Here is a 12,756-nt window from a genome sequence, read left to right on the forward strand (position 1 = left end):
CGGAAAGTCGACGATCTGGTTCTCTTTTGGTAGGAACCTAGTCCAAAATTTCCTGGCTGACTCTCCAGGTCGTTGGACCATGTGTCTTAAATCATCGGCGTCTGGTGGCCGGACATATGTACCTTGGAAGTTGTCGAGGAAGGCTTCTTACAAGTCCTCCCAGCTACCAATACAGTTTTCAGGAAGACTGTTTAACCAGTGCCGAGCTAGCCCTTTGAGCTTTAGTGGGAGGTATTTGATAGTGTGGAGGTCATCTTCGCGGGCCATGTGGATATGGAGAATAAAATCCTCGATCCATACCGCGGGCTCGGTTGTTCCGTCGTATGATTCAATGTTAACGGGTTTGAACCATTCGGGGAATTCGTGATCCATTACTTCATCGGTGAAGCAAAGAGGGTGTGTGGCGCCTTTGTGTCGGGCCGCGTCGCAACGTAGCTCCGATGGAGTCCGTCTACGGTTGTCTGCTCAGGTGTGACTAGGTTTGTCACGTCCGAATAGGTAGCCATCATCACTTGTAGAGGAACGTCCTCGCGATCCGTAAATTGATCGGGTATATCTTTCTCTATTATCCAGGGTCTGTCGGAGGTCGAGTGTATGACCCCGAGCTATTTTGTCTCTGTTTTTTGTGGCGGCGGGGCAGCTGCTGTTCGGCTTGAGTTGCCGCTCTATCCCGACCACGAGGTGGTCGGTCCGCCGCACTGTCCCGACCATGTAGTGTTCGGTTGGCCGCATTACGCGAGGGAAGTATGGGCTCCGGCACCTCTTTGTTGAACAAAGGTAGCAATCTTCGTTTTAGGTAACTCTTGGTTGGGCGTCTGAGGCCGTATTCTTCGGCTGCCAAAATATCAGTCCACCTGTCGACGAGCAGATCTTGGTCAGCTTGAAGCCGCTGCTGGTTCTTTTTCAGGCTCTTTGCTATGGCTATTAGCTGGCGCTTGAAGTGCTCCTGCTCGAGAGGTTCCTTAGGAACGATGAAATCTTCGCTGTCGAGGCTTTCCTCATCCTCAGAGAGCGGATGATAACTACCGTCCTCTGAGTCATTAGGCCTGGCCTGTTCGTCAGGGCGGGCTTGCCTGTTTTCTTGCTCCTCCTGTTCGGATGTTACCTCAGCAAGGTCTTCATTGTTTTCGGCATCGTCCAGAGTATTGTCTTCTCCGATGTCGATATTGCTGTCCTTTGAACGACGCGACTTAGAGCGGCGCCGGGGACGCTCGTGTTTTTGCTGTGTCTCAGGAGGTTTATTCTCAACTGGGTTTTCTTTGTCATCGCCGCTATTCTCCTTTGGTGCATCCACCATGTACACATCGTACGAGGAAATGGCCGTCCAACATCCGGTGAACGGCGGGTCCTGGGCCTCTTCTTATCCGGCATCGTCGTACATACCGTCGATGTCATCGGAGCCGTAATTGAGCATGTCAGTTAAGTCTTCGACAGTGGCTATAAAGTGGGTGGCAGGTGGGGAGCAAAATTCCCTGTCATCAGCTTCAAGTTCGAACCGGGTATAGTTCAGCTGTGAGTCCCCCGCCAATGATAGATTCTTTAATGAGCTTAACAAATCGCCCAAGGGTGAGTGCTGGAAGATGTTTGCGGCGCTGAACTCGAAGATCGATAAACGATCAAGTTCGGCATCTGTGGACTCACATGGTTCAGAACTTACACCCAGAGACGAGTATGGGGTTCCGGTGACAAAAATATTGTGTGAGTTTAAGTCCATGTGCAGCTCCAACGCCGGGGAATCTGTGGCCTCCATGGTGGGGTTGAACCTCCAGTCCTTAGATGGCGCCGTATGCTCCGGATCTAAGGCTAGAGCAGTTGCAGGAGCTATCTCCTGAATATGGTCCGATGACAGATTTAGGTCAGGTTCATCGAGGTGACCAGGAGGGATCGCCGTGGTCTTGAATCCAACAAAGATCAGATCTCCATGGATGTCTGCGACGTAGTTCAAGCTCCCAAATCTGACATGATGGCCAGGGGCATAGCTATCGATCTGCTCTAGATGGCCAAACGAGTTGGCCCGCAGTGTGAAGCCGCTGAACACGAAAATCTGTCCAGGGAGGAAGGTTTCTCCTTGGACAGCGTCATTGTTGACGATTGAAGGGGACATCGAACCTTTTGAGGACGGCACAGTGGAACTCTCAATGAAAGCACCAATTTCGGTGTCAAAACCAGCGGATCTTGGGTAGGGGGTCTCGAACTATGCGCTTAAGGTCGATGGTAACAGGAGATAGGGGACACGATGTTTACCCAGGTTCGGGCCCTCTCTATGGAGGTAATACCCTACGTCCTGCTTGATTGATATTGATGAATATGAGTATTACAAGAGTTGATCTACCTCGAGATCGTAATGGCTAAACCCTAGAGGTCTAGCTTGTATGGCTATGGTAATGAATATCTCTCCCTCCGGACTAAGCCCTCTGGTTTATATAAACACCAGGAGGATCTAGGGTTACATAAGGTCGGTTACAAAGAAAGGAATCTACATGTTTGGTCGCCAAGCTTTCCCTCCACGCCAAGGAGAGTCCTATCCGGACACGGGTGTAGTCTTCGGTCTTCGTATCTTCACAACCCATCAATCCGGCCCATAGTTAACAGGCCGGATGCCCGAGGACCCCTTAGTCCAGGACTACCTCACCCGCCTCCTATTAGATTGACCCATTTGCACTGAAACAAAGGGGGCCTTAAAAGAAGGTCCATAGTCAAGTTCCCATATCTCCTCTATGTAACCATAATATGTGTCCTTTTTCCTACTATTATTTTTTGCATCAAAGCGGACACTACTATTTTGGTTGACGCTCTTTTTATCTTGGGCGATCATGTAAAATGTATTACCATTTATCTCGTACCCATTGAAAGTCAATATTTTCGAAGATGGTAACTTGGCCAACAAGTACAGCTCATCTCCAATAGTGGTGTTGAAAGGATCGATATGGTTTACTAGTGGGGGTGAATAGGAGACTACAATTTTAATATTTCTTGTCAATTTTAAGGTTTGGCGGATAAATAAGGTTCACTGGATATGTAACTAGGTGAACGCAACCTATATCGCAAGCAAGCTTAAATCTAAATACGCTAGGAATCAATCTAATTCGCAAGCCAACAAGCATACAGGGCAAAGTAAAGTGTTCGAAAGGATTAACCACAAATGAGGCAAGGACGCGAATTTTATCCCGAAGTTCACTCTTCCTTGGGGAAGAGCTACTCTCCGTTTAGAGCGGTGCCGGAGCCAAAGCTTGTGTAACACCACGAAGGCTGATCGTAATCTCTTTCGAGTCACCCCCAATGGATGAGCCTTGAATCACTTGGGGTTGGCCTTGAAGGCGACCACCACACCTTTACAAACTTCTCCGGAGCACACCACAAGCAAGAAAGCTTCTGGAGGAGCCTCTAACCACCTAGGAGCCCAAGCTCCAAGAGTAACAAGTCAATGGGGAAAAAATGTTGCGGGGAACGAGATTTGGTTTGGTCGAAGATGTAGATCCGGTCTTGCTCTCCCAATCCCCAAAGTTTCAACAAGTTTGGGTGGAGGGATTGAGAGTATTGAGCAAAATGGGGTGTAGCAATGGTGGAGCTCAACAAGACATTTGGGTTAGAGGATGGAGGAGGAAGAAGGGGTTTTTTCTAGTGTTCTTGGCTGGATGGGGTTTTCTGCCGTTGGACCACGTGTTAGGAATGGGTAGGCTGGTGTTTATGTTTTGGCAATATCATTCCCACACAACACATTTCCACACTGACCCCTCTTAATTGTGCGGTCTTTCCTATGACTCGAATGGAACTAAACGAAAAACCTTTGAATCACCACTAGACGACGCCTTTGATCTTTTTGAATTGGGGGGTCGCATACCTGCATCAAGAACAAATTGGAACCAATATCCTGAGATAAACTTTTGCACCCGATATTAGTTCCTCTTACCATATTGTCATCACACCGAAATAAACTTTAAGTGACACTTGAAATTTCAATCTCCCCCTTTTGGTGCATTTATGATAACATGGTTAGGACATGGCATCATCCTATATAACTAAGCAACAAGCCATGCGACAAAGATTGATCATAGTAGATGCCCCTATATGTGTGCCCGGATAAAAATATATGCTTGAGTATGCATCAAGCACACACATAAGAGGCTCCCCTAAGACCAATATTGTCAAGACATGAGATCAACATAATAAATTTATAATAGTGTCTAGATCTCATGCAATGGTGTAGTGAGCAAATATTGTGAAACAATATAAGAAGCATAATATGATCATAGCATACGCATATAAGGTTCAATATAAATAAATAAAGTCTCACGAGCTAACACGAGTAGCTCACAACCACACCAAGAAACCAAATAATAGTTCATATTTCAATCCAACTAAAGCATCAACAAAGCGAAATAAACCACGAGGCTTGAGATCACAACACACTCCAAATAAAAACACAACCACCACTTCTCCCCCTTTGTCATTGCTACTTCTTGAGCTTGTGTTGATTTTTCCCTTGAAGAGGAAAGGGTGATGCAGGAAACTAGAGATAAGTATATCCCTCAGTTAAGAAGAAAGGTATCAATCTAGAAGGAGGCATACGCAAGTCTCCAATCTATGCACCTGCACAAACTAACAAACACTTGCACTCAACGCCAAAAAGGGGTTGTCAATCCCTTCACGGTCACAAAAAACAGAGAGATCTAATAGAGATAGATATAAAATATAAATAAAATAGAAAACTAATGTAAATCTAAATAAAATGCAACAAAGTATTTTGGGGCTTTTGGTTTATAAAACTGAAAATATATGATGGAAAATAGACCCAGGGGGCATAGGTTTCACTAGAGGCTTCTCTCTTGAAAGAAAACATATGGTGGGTAAAGAAATTACTGTCGAGCAATTGATAGAAAAGTGAAAAGTTATGACGATTTCCAGGGCAATGATCATGAATATAGGCATCACATCGGTGTCAAGTAGACCGAGTTCTGCCAGCATCTACTACTATTACTCCACACATCGACTGCTATCCAGCATGCATCTAGTCTAGAGTATTAAGTTCATAAGAACGGAGTAACGCCTGAAGTAAGATGACATGATGTAAAGGGATAAACTGAAGCAATGTGATGAAAACCCCATCTTTTTCCTACTATTATTTCTTGCATAAAAGAAGACACCACTATTTTGGTTGACGCTCTTTTTATCTTGGGCCATCATGTAAAATGTACTCCCATTTATCTCATACCCTTTGAAAGTCAATATAGTCAAAGATGGTAACTTGGCCAACAAGTACAGCTCATCTCCAACATTGGGATTGAAAGGATCGATACGGTTGACTAGAGGGGGGTGAATAGAAGACTACAAATTTTAATCTTTCTTGTCAATTTTAAGGTTTAGCGGATAAATAGGGTTCACTAGATATGTAACTAGGTGATAACAACCTATATGACAAGCAAGCTTAAATATAAATATGCTAGGCAACAATCTAATTAGCAAGCCAACAAGCATACAGGGCAAAGTAAAGTGTTCAAAAGTATTAACCACAAGTGAGGCAAGGACACGGATTTTATCCCGAAGTTCACTCTTCCATGGGGAAGAGCTACTCTCCGTTTAGAGCGGTGCCGGAGCCAAAGCTTGTGGAACACCACGAAAGCTGATCGTAATCTCTTTCGAGTCACCCCCAATGCATGAGCCTCGAATCACTCGAGGGGTTGTCTGGAAGGCGACCACCACACCTTTACAAACTTCTCCGGAGCACACCACAAGCAAGGAAGCTTCTGGAGGAACTTCTAACTGCCTAGGAGCCCAAGCTCCAAGATTAACAAGTCAATGGGGAAGAAATGTTGCGGGGAACGAGATTTGGTTTGGTCAAGATGTAGATCGGGTCTTGCTCTCCCAATCCCCAAATTTTCAACAAGTTTGGGTGGAGGGATTGAGATTATTGAGCAAAATGGGGTGTAGCAATGGTGGAGCTCAACAAGACATTTGGGTTAGAGGATGGTGGAGGAAGAAGGGGTTTTTTATAGTGTTCTTTGCCGGATGGGGTTTTCTGCCCGTTGGACCACGTGCGCAAGGGCTAAGTCGGCCCCGTGCGCACGGGGTACCCAGGAAGTTACACAGTACCCCATGTGCATGGGGTAAGGATGGCAATTTTACGGATGGGCATGGATATCCAAGGATATCGGACCCGAATGGATAGCATTTGGATATGCTTTTGTGTCCATGGGCGGCGCCCAAACCCGACCCGAATTATCATGGGTAGGACATGGATACAATGTTGTATCTGTGGGTATACCCAAATCCGACCGGATAGTATGACTTAATGGGCAAAAATCTTCTATCCCTACCCCACAGTCACATGTCCCACCGCAATTTTACACTTTGTTATCTAAAACATGCAAACAAAATTATACAATCTCGTCGTAACTTTTATTAGTTGACATTCAATCCCCTCTGTAACATACTCCAATGCCCCTACCCTTATTTTCATCTCCTTGTTAAATGACTCGTCATTCCCATCTGTTAGAAAAATACTAAACGACCATAGGTTTTTACTAGACGTCGATTTACCATTACTTGATGTTTACCATAAGCAAAGCCTAGCCTTCCACGAATGGAAGAGCTTATGTTAATATTGCATTATGTCTTCTTTATATGTCTCAAGAGGAGCCAATGGATATCCAGTGGGTATGGATATCCATGGGGTTTGGACATGGACACAATTTTTCATCCATGGATTTTTTCATGGGCGGGCAAAGAGTATCTTCATGGATATGGATATGGATTTTATACTGTTCAACCCAATCCAAACCCGGCCCATTGCCATCCTTAGCACGGGGGATCAAAAGACCCCGTGCACACGGGGTACCGAGAAACTTTCTGTTGCAAACTCTCTGAGTACCACACGCTAGCACACTACAGATTTAAGTGTTAGGAATGGGTAGGCTGGTGTTTATGTTTTGCCAATGGCATTCCCACACAACACATATCCACACTGACCCCTCTTAATAGTGCGGTCTTTCCTAAAACTCGAATGGAACTAAATGAAAAACCTTTGAATCGCCGATAGATGGCGCCTTTGATCTTTTTGAATTGAGGAGTCGCACACCTCCATCAAAGAACAACTTGGAACCAATATCCTGAGATAAACTTTAGCACCGGATATTAGTTTCTCTAACCATCTTGTCATCACACCGAAATAAAGTTTAAGTGACACTTGAACTTTCAATCTCCCCCTTTTTGGTGCATTTATGACAACATGGTTAGGACATGGCATCATAAGCAACAAGCCATGCGACAAAGATTTATCATAGTAGCTTCCCCTATATGTGTGCCCGGATAAAAATATATGCTTGAGTATGCATCAAGCACATACATAAGAGGCTCCCCTAAGATGAATATTGTCAAGACATGAGATCAACATAATAAACTTATAACGGTGTCTAGATCTCATGCAATGGTGTAGTGAGAAAAAATTGTGAGACAATATAAGAAGCATAATATGATCATAGCATACACATATAAGGTTCAAGATAAACAAATAAAGTCTCACGAGCTAACACGAGTAGCTCACAACCACACCAAGAAAGCAAATAATAGTTCATATCTCAATCCCACTAAAGCATCAACAAAGCAAAATAAACCATGAGGCTTGATATCTCAACACACTCTAAATAAAAACACAACCACCACTTCTCCCCCTTTGTCATTGCTACTTCTTGAGCTTGTGTTGATTTTTCCCTTGAAGAGGAAAGGGTGATGCAACAAAGTAGAGAGAAGTATATCCCTCAGTTAAGAACAAAGGTATTAATCTAATAGGAGACACACGCAAGTCTCCAATCTATGCACCTACACAAACTATAGGTGGATTAGAATATGGTGGTTGTGGAGAAGACAAAAAAGGAGAAAGTCTCACATCAAGTATGTATCCAGGCATACTCCTAAGAGTACTCACATAATTTACCTCACAGGAGTTGTTCAGGAAGAAATGCCTTGTAACACCTCGGATGTGACTTACCCAATATGTACTCCAACTCTTGCCATTTCCGGCGTTAAGTTATTTTATTTTCTCGGGTTCGGGTTTTTGTCTCCATGTGTTGTTGTCGTTGTCATGCATCTCATATCATGTCATCATGTGCATTGCATTTGCATACGTGTTCATCTCATGCATCCGAGCATTTTTCCCGTTGTCCGTTTTGCTTTCCGGCGCTTCGTTCTCCTCCGGTGGTCATTTCTACCTTTCTTTCGTGTCTGGGGATTAAACATTTCCGGATTGGACCGAGACTTGCCAAACGGCCTTGGTTTACTACTGGTAGACCGCCTGTCAAGTTTCGTATCATTTCGACTTCATTTGATACTCCAACGGTTAACCGAGGGACCGAAAAGGCCTCGTGTGTCTTGCAGCCCAACACCCCTCCAGGTTGGCCCAAAACCCACCAAAACCCTCTCCATCATCTAGAGCGTTCGATCATGATCGCGTGGCCGAAAACCGCACCTCATTTGGAGACTCCTAGCTCCCTCTACCTCTATTTAAAGACCACCCGAAATTCGGATCTCCTTCTCCCTCGAAACCCTAGCCCTGCTCCATCCGCGCGCCGGACACGTCCGTTCCGCGCAGGACACTTCGCGCCGCCTCCGCGCCAATCGTGTGACGCCACGTGGCGCGCCGCCACTCCCTCCACCACCGGCCCGGGAAGCCCAGGAGGGGCCCCCGAGGCCCGTTGCCTTCCGCCGCCGCCCGCCGCATCTTCTCGAGGCCCGGCCTCTCCTCTGCCGAGGCGCGCCGCCCGCCAGCCGCCCTCCGCCACGCTGCCGCACCGGCTCGCCGCGCCGTCGTCGCCCGGTCCCCACCGCGCTGGCGCGCGCCTCCCCGCCGCCCAACGCCGCCCCGGTGAGCTACGCCGACGCCGGCGAACTCTGGCCGCCGTGCCCCATGTCCGGTGACGCCCCGCTTCGCTCCGGTGAACAGTGTTTTCCGGCGAACAGGAACTTCCGGCGAACATCGAAGAGCGCGCCGGATCTGGATCTGGAAGATTGGATCGGGGTTGACTTTTTCGTCCCAAACCCTAATAATTTGCGTTTTTCATCATGCTATATCTCCGCATCCGTAGCTCTGTTTTGGGCATATAGCATATCAAAATGTTCGTCTCAGAGAGTACATCATTTCATCTCATTGCACCATTTTCATTTGAGTTCATCTTGATTCCCGAAATGCTGTTAGAAGAGTGCTACTTGAGATAATTGTCAGATCTGCTGCTCCATTTAGATATTTGTCATTTTTGCCATTATTATTGTGTGCATGATATGCCCATGAGTTCTACATATGTTTTGTTAAGGGTTTTGCCATGTTTCCATAGGTGCAACCCATGTATTTTTGTGATGTTTGTGCTGACTAGCACAAGCTTGCAAAGTGAGGCACTTGGTAATGCTTATTTCAGGGACTTAGCATTTCCACCAAGTCCTTGATCTGTTTATCTCATATGGCCATATGTTCATGTTGTTTCCTAGTGATCCGTGCCTCTTTTGAGGATGATCAGTAAGGATGTTTTGTTAATCTTGTAGTGCTATATCCATCCATGTCTTTGTTTGCAATTATTGAGCACCTAGCTTGAGTCAATCGAGCTCTACTTTTGTCATTTCGTGAATCTGGGCAGATTGTCTACTTGTTAGCGATTGTGCCGAGGATGGTGTAGTTGATCCGTGCATGCTATGTTATTGTTCTTGCCATGTATAGCTTGTATTTTGTGTATTCTTGATGGGTGTATGCTTAGATGGTCATGACTTGCTCCGTAGTGAGTGCATCGAGCTCGTAAACATGCCTACTTGATATCTGTTTTCAGCATGCTCCAGTTTTCACTAAGTCCGAGAACTGATTATGTTTTTGCCATGTTCACATGCTTGCAAATGTATTTTCTGTTCCCTTTTGGCTCAAGGTCACTAAGGGACTTTTGTTAAGCTCTTTGAGTAGCTCCATGCCATGCTTTACTTTGCCATGTTCAGGTCCTATAGCATGTAGTTTTGTTGCTCCAAAGAGTGCTACCTGATCTGAAATTCCAGACAAGTGTTAATTTCACTAAGTCTGAGATCTGTTTGTCAAATGCATTTTTGCCATGCTTGTTTGAACCTGTTAATGGATGAATTGGCCGTAGCTCAGTGCTAGACTTTTGTTAAGCATCATGAATGGATTCCTGCCATGTATTTTTATGCCATGTTTGGGTGCTGTAGCATGTTCATCTTGTTGCATTTAGATGGCTACTTGCGGTAAATCGCAGAACGTGGTCATATTTGAATTGCTTGCCATTTCCAAACCGTAACTCCGATTCCGGCGTTCTTTATATCGTTTTGAAGCGATTTCATCTCATATTTCCAGTGGCACAGTTGGATTTCCAAGTTGAGGCAAGGTTCATTCATTCCCTGTCACATCTTTCATATGCATCCCGCATCGCTTCCCGCATAGCATACCATCCTTGCATCATATTGTTTGAGTTTTGCACGTGGTTGATTGTGTCCTTGTTGCTTGTTTGTCTTGTTTGGGTAGAGCCGGGAGACGAGTTCGCTAACGAGGAGCCCGTTGAGTTTGCTTTCGAGGATCCAGTCAACTCTGACAACTTTGCAGGCAAGATGATCATACCCTCGAAATCACTACTATCTTTGCTTTGCTAGATGCTCGCTCTTTTGCTGTGCCTATGCTACGATGCCTACCACTTGCTTTCAAGCCTCCCAAATTGCCATGTCAAACCTCTAACCCACCATGTCCTAGCAAAACCGTTCATTGGCTATGTTACCGCTTTGCTCAGCCCCTCTTATAGCGTTGCTAGTTGCAGGTGAAGATTGGAGACCGTTCCTTGTTGGAACATTATTTACTTGTTGGCATATCATTATATTGCCATGTTATCTTAATGCATCTATATACTTGGTAAAGGGTGGAAGGCTTGGCCTCTCGCCTAGTGTTTTGTTCCACTCTTGCCGCCCTAGCTTCCGTCATATCGGTGTTATGTTCCCGGATTTTGCGTTCCTTACGCGGTTGGGTTATAATGGGAACCCCTTGATAGTTCGCCTTGATTAAAGCTTTTCCAGCAATGCCCAACCTTGGTTTACCATTTGCCACCTAGCCTCTTTTTCCCTTGGGTTTCCGGAGCCCGAGGGTCATCTTATTTTAGCCCCCCCGGGGCCAGTGCTCCTCTGAGTGTTGGTCCAACCGAGCGATGTCCGGGGCTACCAGGGGCAACTCTGGGCTGGCCTACCCGACGTCTTGCTCATCCGGTGTGCCCTGAGAACGAGATATGTGCAGCTCCTATCGGGATTTGTCGGCACATCTGGGTGGTGTTACTGGATTTGTTTTAACCTGTCGAAGTGTCTTGAAGAACCAAGGTACCGAGTCTGATCGGAACGTCTCGGGAGGAGGTCTATTCCTTCGTTGACCATGAGAGCTTGTCATGGGCTAAGTTGGGACTCCCCTGCAGGGATTTGAACTTTCGAAAGTCGTGCCCGTGGTTATGGGCAGATGGGAATTTGTTAATGTCCGGTTGTAGATAACTTGAACCTTAACTTAATTAAAATGAATCAACAGTGTGAGTTGTTGTGATGGTCTCTTCTCAGCGGAGTCCGGGAAGTGAACACGGTGTTGGAGTAATGCTTGCCGCAGGTTGCCCCCTAGTTGTTCGACCGTTCTTTGCCTCCCCTTCTCCCTCTCTTTTGCAAATAGGTTAGCCATCATATATGCTAGTCACTTGCTATAGCTCCACATATTTACCTTGCCTTACCTATTAAGCTTAAATAGTCTTGATCGCGAGGGTGCGAGATTGCTGAGTCCCTGTGGCTCACAGATTACTTCCAAACCAGATGCAGGGCCTGATGATTCTGCTCCAGGTGACGCGCTCGAGCTCAAGTGGGAGTTCGATGAGGACTCTCAATGATACTACATGTCTTTCCCTGATGATCAGTAGTGGTGCCCAATTGGGTGTGATCGGGACCGTGTCGCATGTTGGGTTATCTTTTATTTTGGCGCCATAGTCGGGCCATGAGTGTTTGAATGATGTAATGTTATTTATGTACTTTGATTGACGTGGCGAGTGTAAGCCAACTATGTTATCTCCCCTTTTATTATCTATATTACATGGGATGTTGTGAAGATTGCCTAACTTGCGACATATGCCTTCAATGCGATTATGTCTCTAAGTCGTGTCTCGACACGTGGGAGCTATAGTCGCATTGAGGGTGTTACAAGTTGGTAATCAGAGCCTTCCCCGACCTTAGGAGCCCCCACTGATTGATCATTTTTAGCAGCCGAGTTGTGTCTAGAAAAATGTTTTGAGTCATTTAGGAATTATATATCGGAGAGTTTAGGAATTCTTTTTACTCCCTAGTCTCCTCATCGCTCTGGTAAGGCATCCTGACATAGAGTTTTGACTCTTCTCTTCACAAATTTCACTAAAAAAAATTTAGGATCACGCGGGTGTCTTGGAATCGTTCCAATGGTTTTGTGACGAGAACATTGTCTTGGTGCCTCCTGTCAGGGGTTTTGTGGAAGTGTCCCGGGGAGTTGAGCTCTGAGGTGTTGTCTTCATAATTTTATCGTTGCAGTTCTGGAATACCTGAGTTTAGTACGCCGACATCGAAAATCTCTTTTATGCAGTTCGTTGGTGAGATAACCTCGACGCCACCCAGTACTGGGGCGGGAGTTCGGGAGTATCGCCATAACCTGTATAACGGATGCTTTTCGAAGGTTGAGGTAGATGGTTTCTGAAGTTTTTCTCGGTTATGTGTTGAAGGATGGATACAGCTGGATGT

General features: G+C 45.8%; 1 pseudogene; it reads right to left on the minus strand.

The window, feature by feature from the left end:
- Positions 1 to 2,628: 2,628 nt before the first annotated feature.
- Positions 2,629 to 12,756, minus strand: part of LOC147985325 (uncharacterized) — a 304,154-nt pseudogene continuing 294,026 nt past the window's right edge.

This window comes from Triticum urartu, chromosome 2A (genome assembly GCF_056163025.1).
Source record: "Triticum urartu cultivar PI428250 chromosome 2A, HENAU_Tu73, whole genome shotgun sequence".
NCBI classification, from domain to species: Eukaryota; Viridiplantae; Streptophyta; class Magnoliopsida; order Poales; family Poaceae; genus Triticum; species Triticum urartu.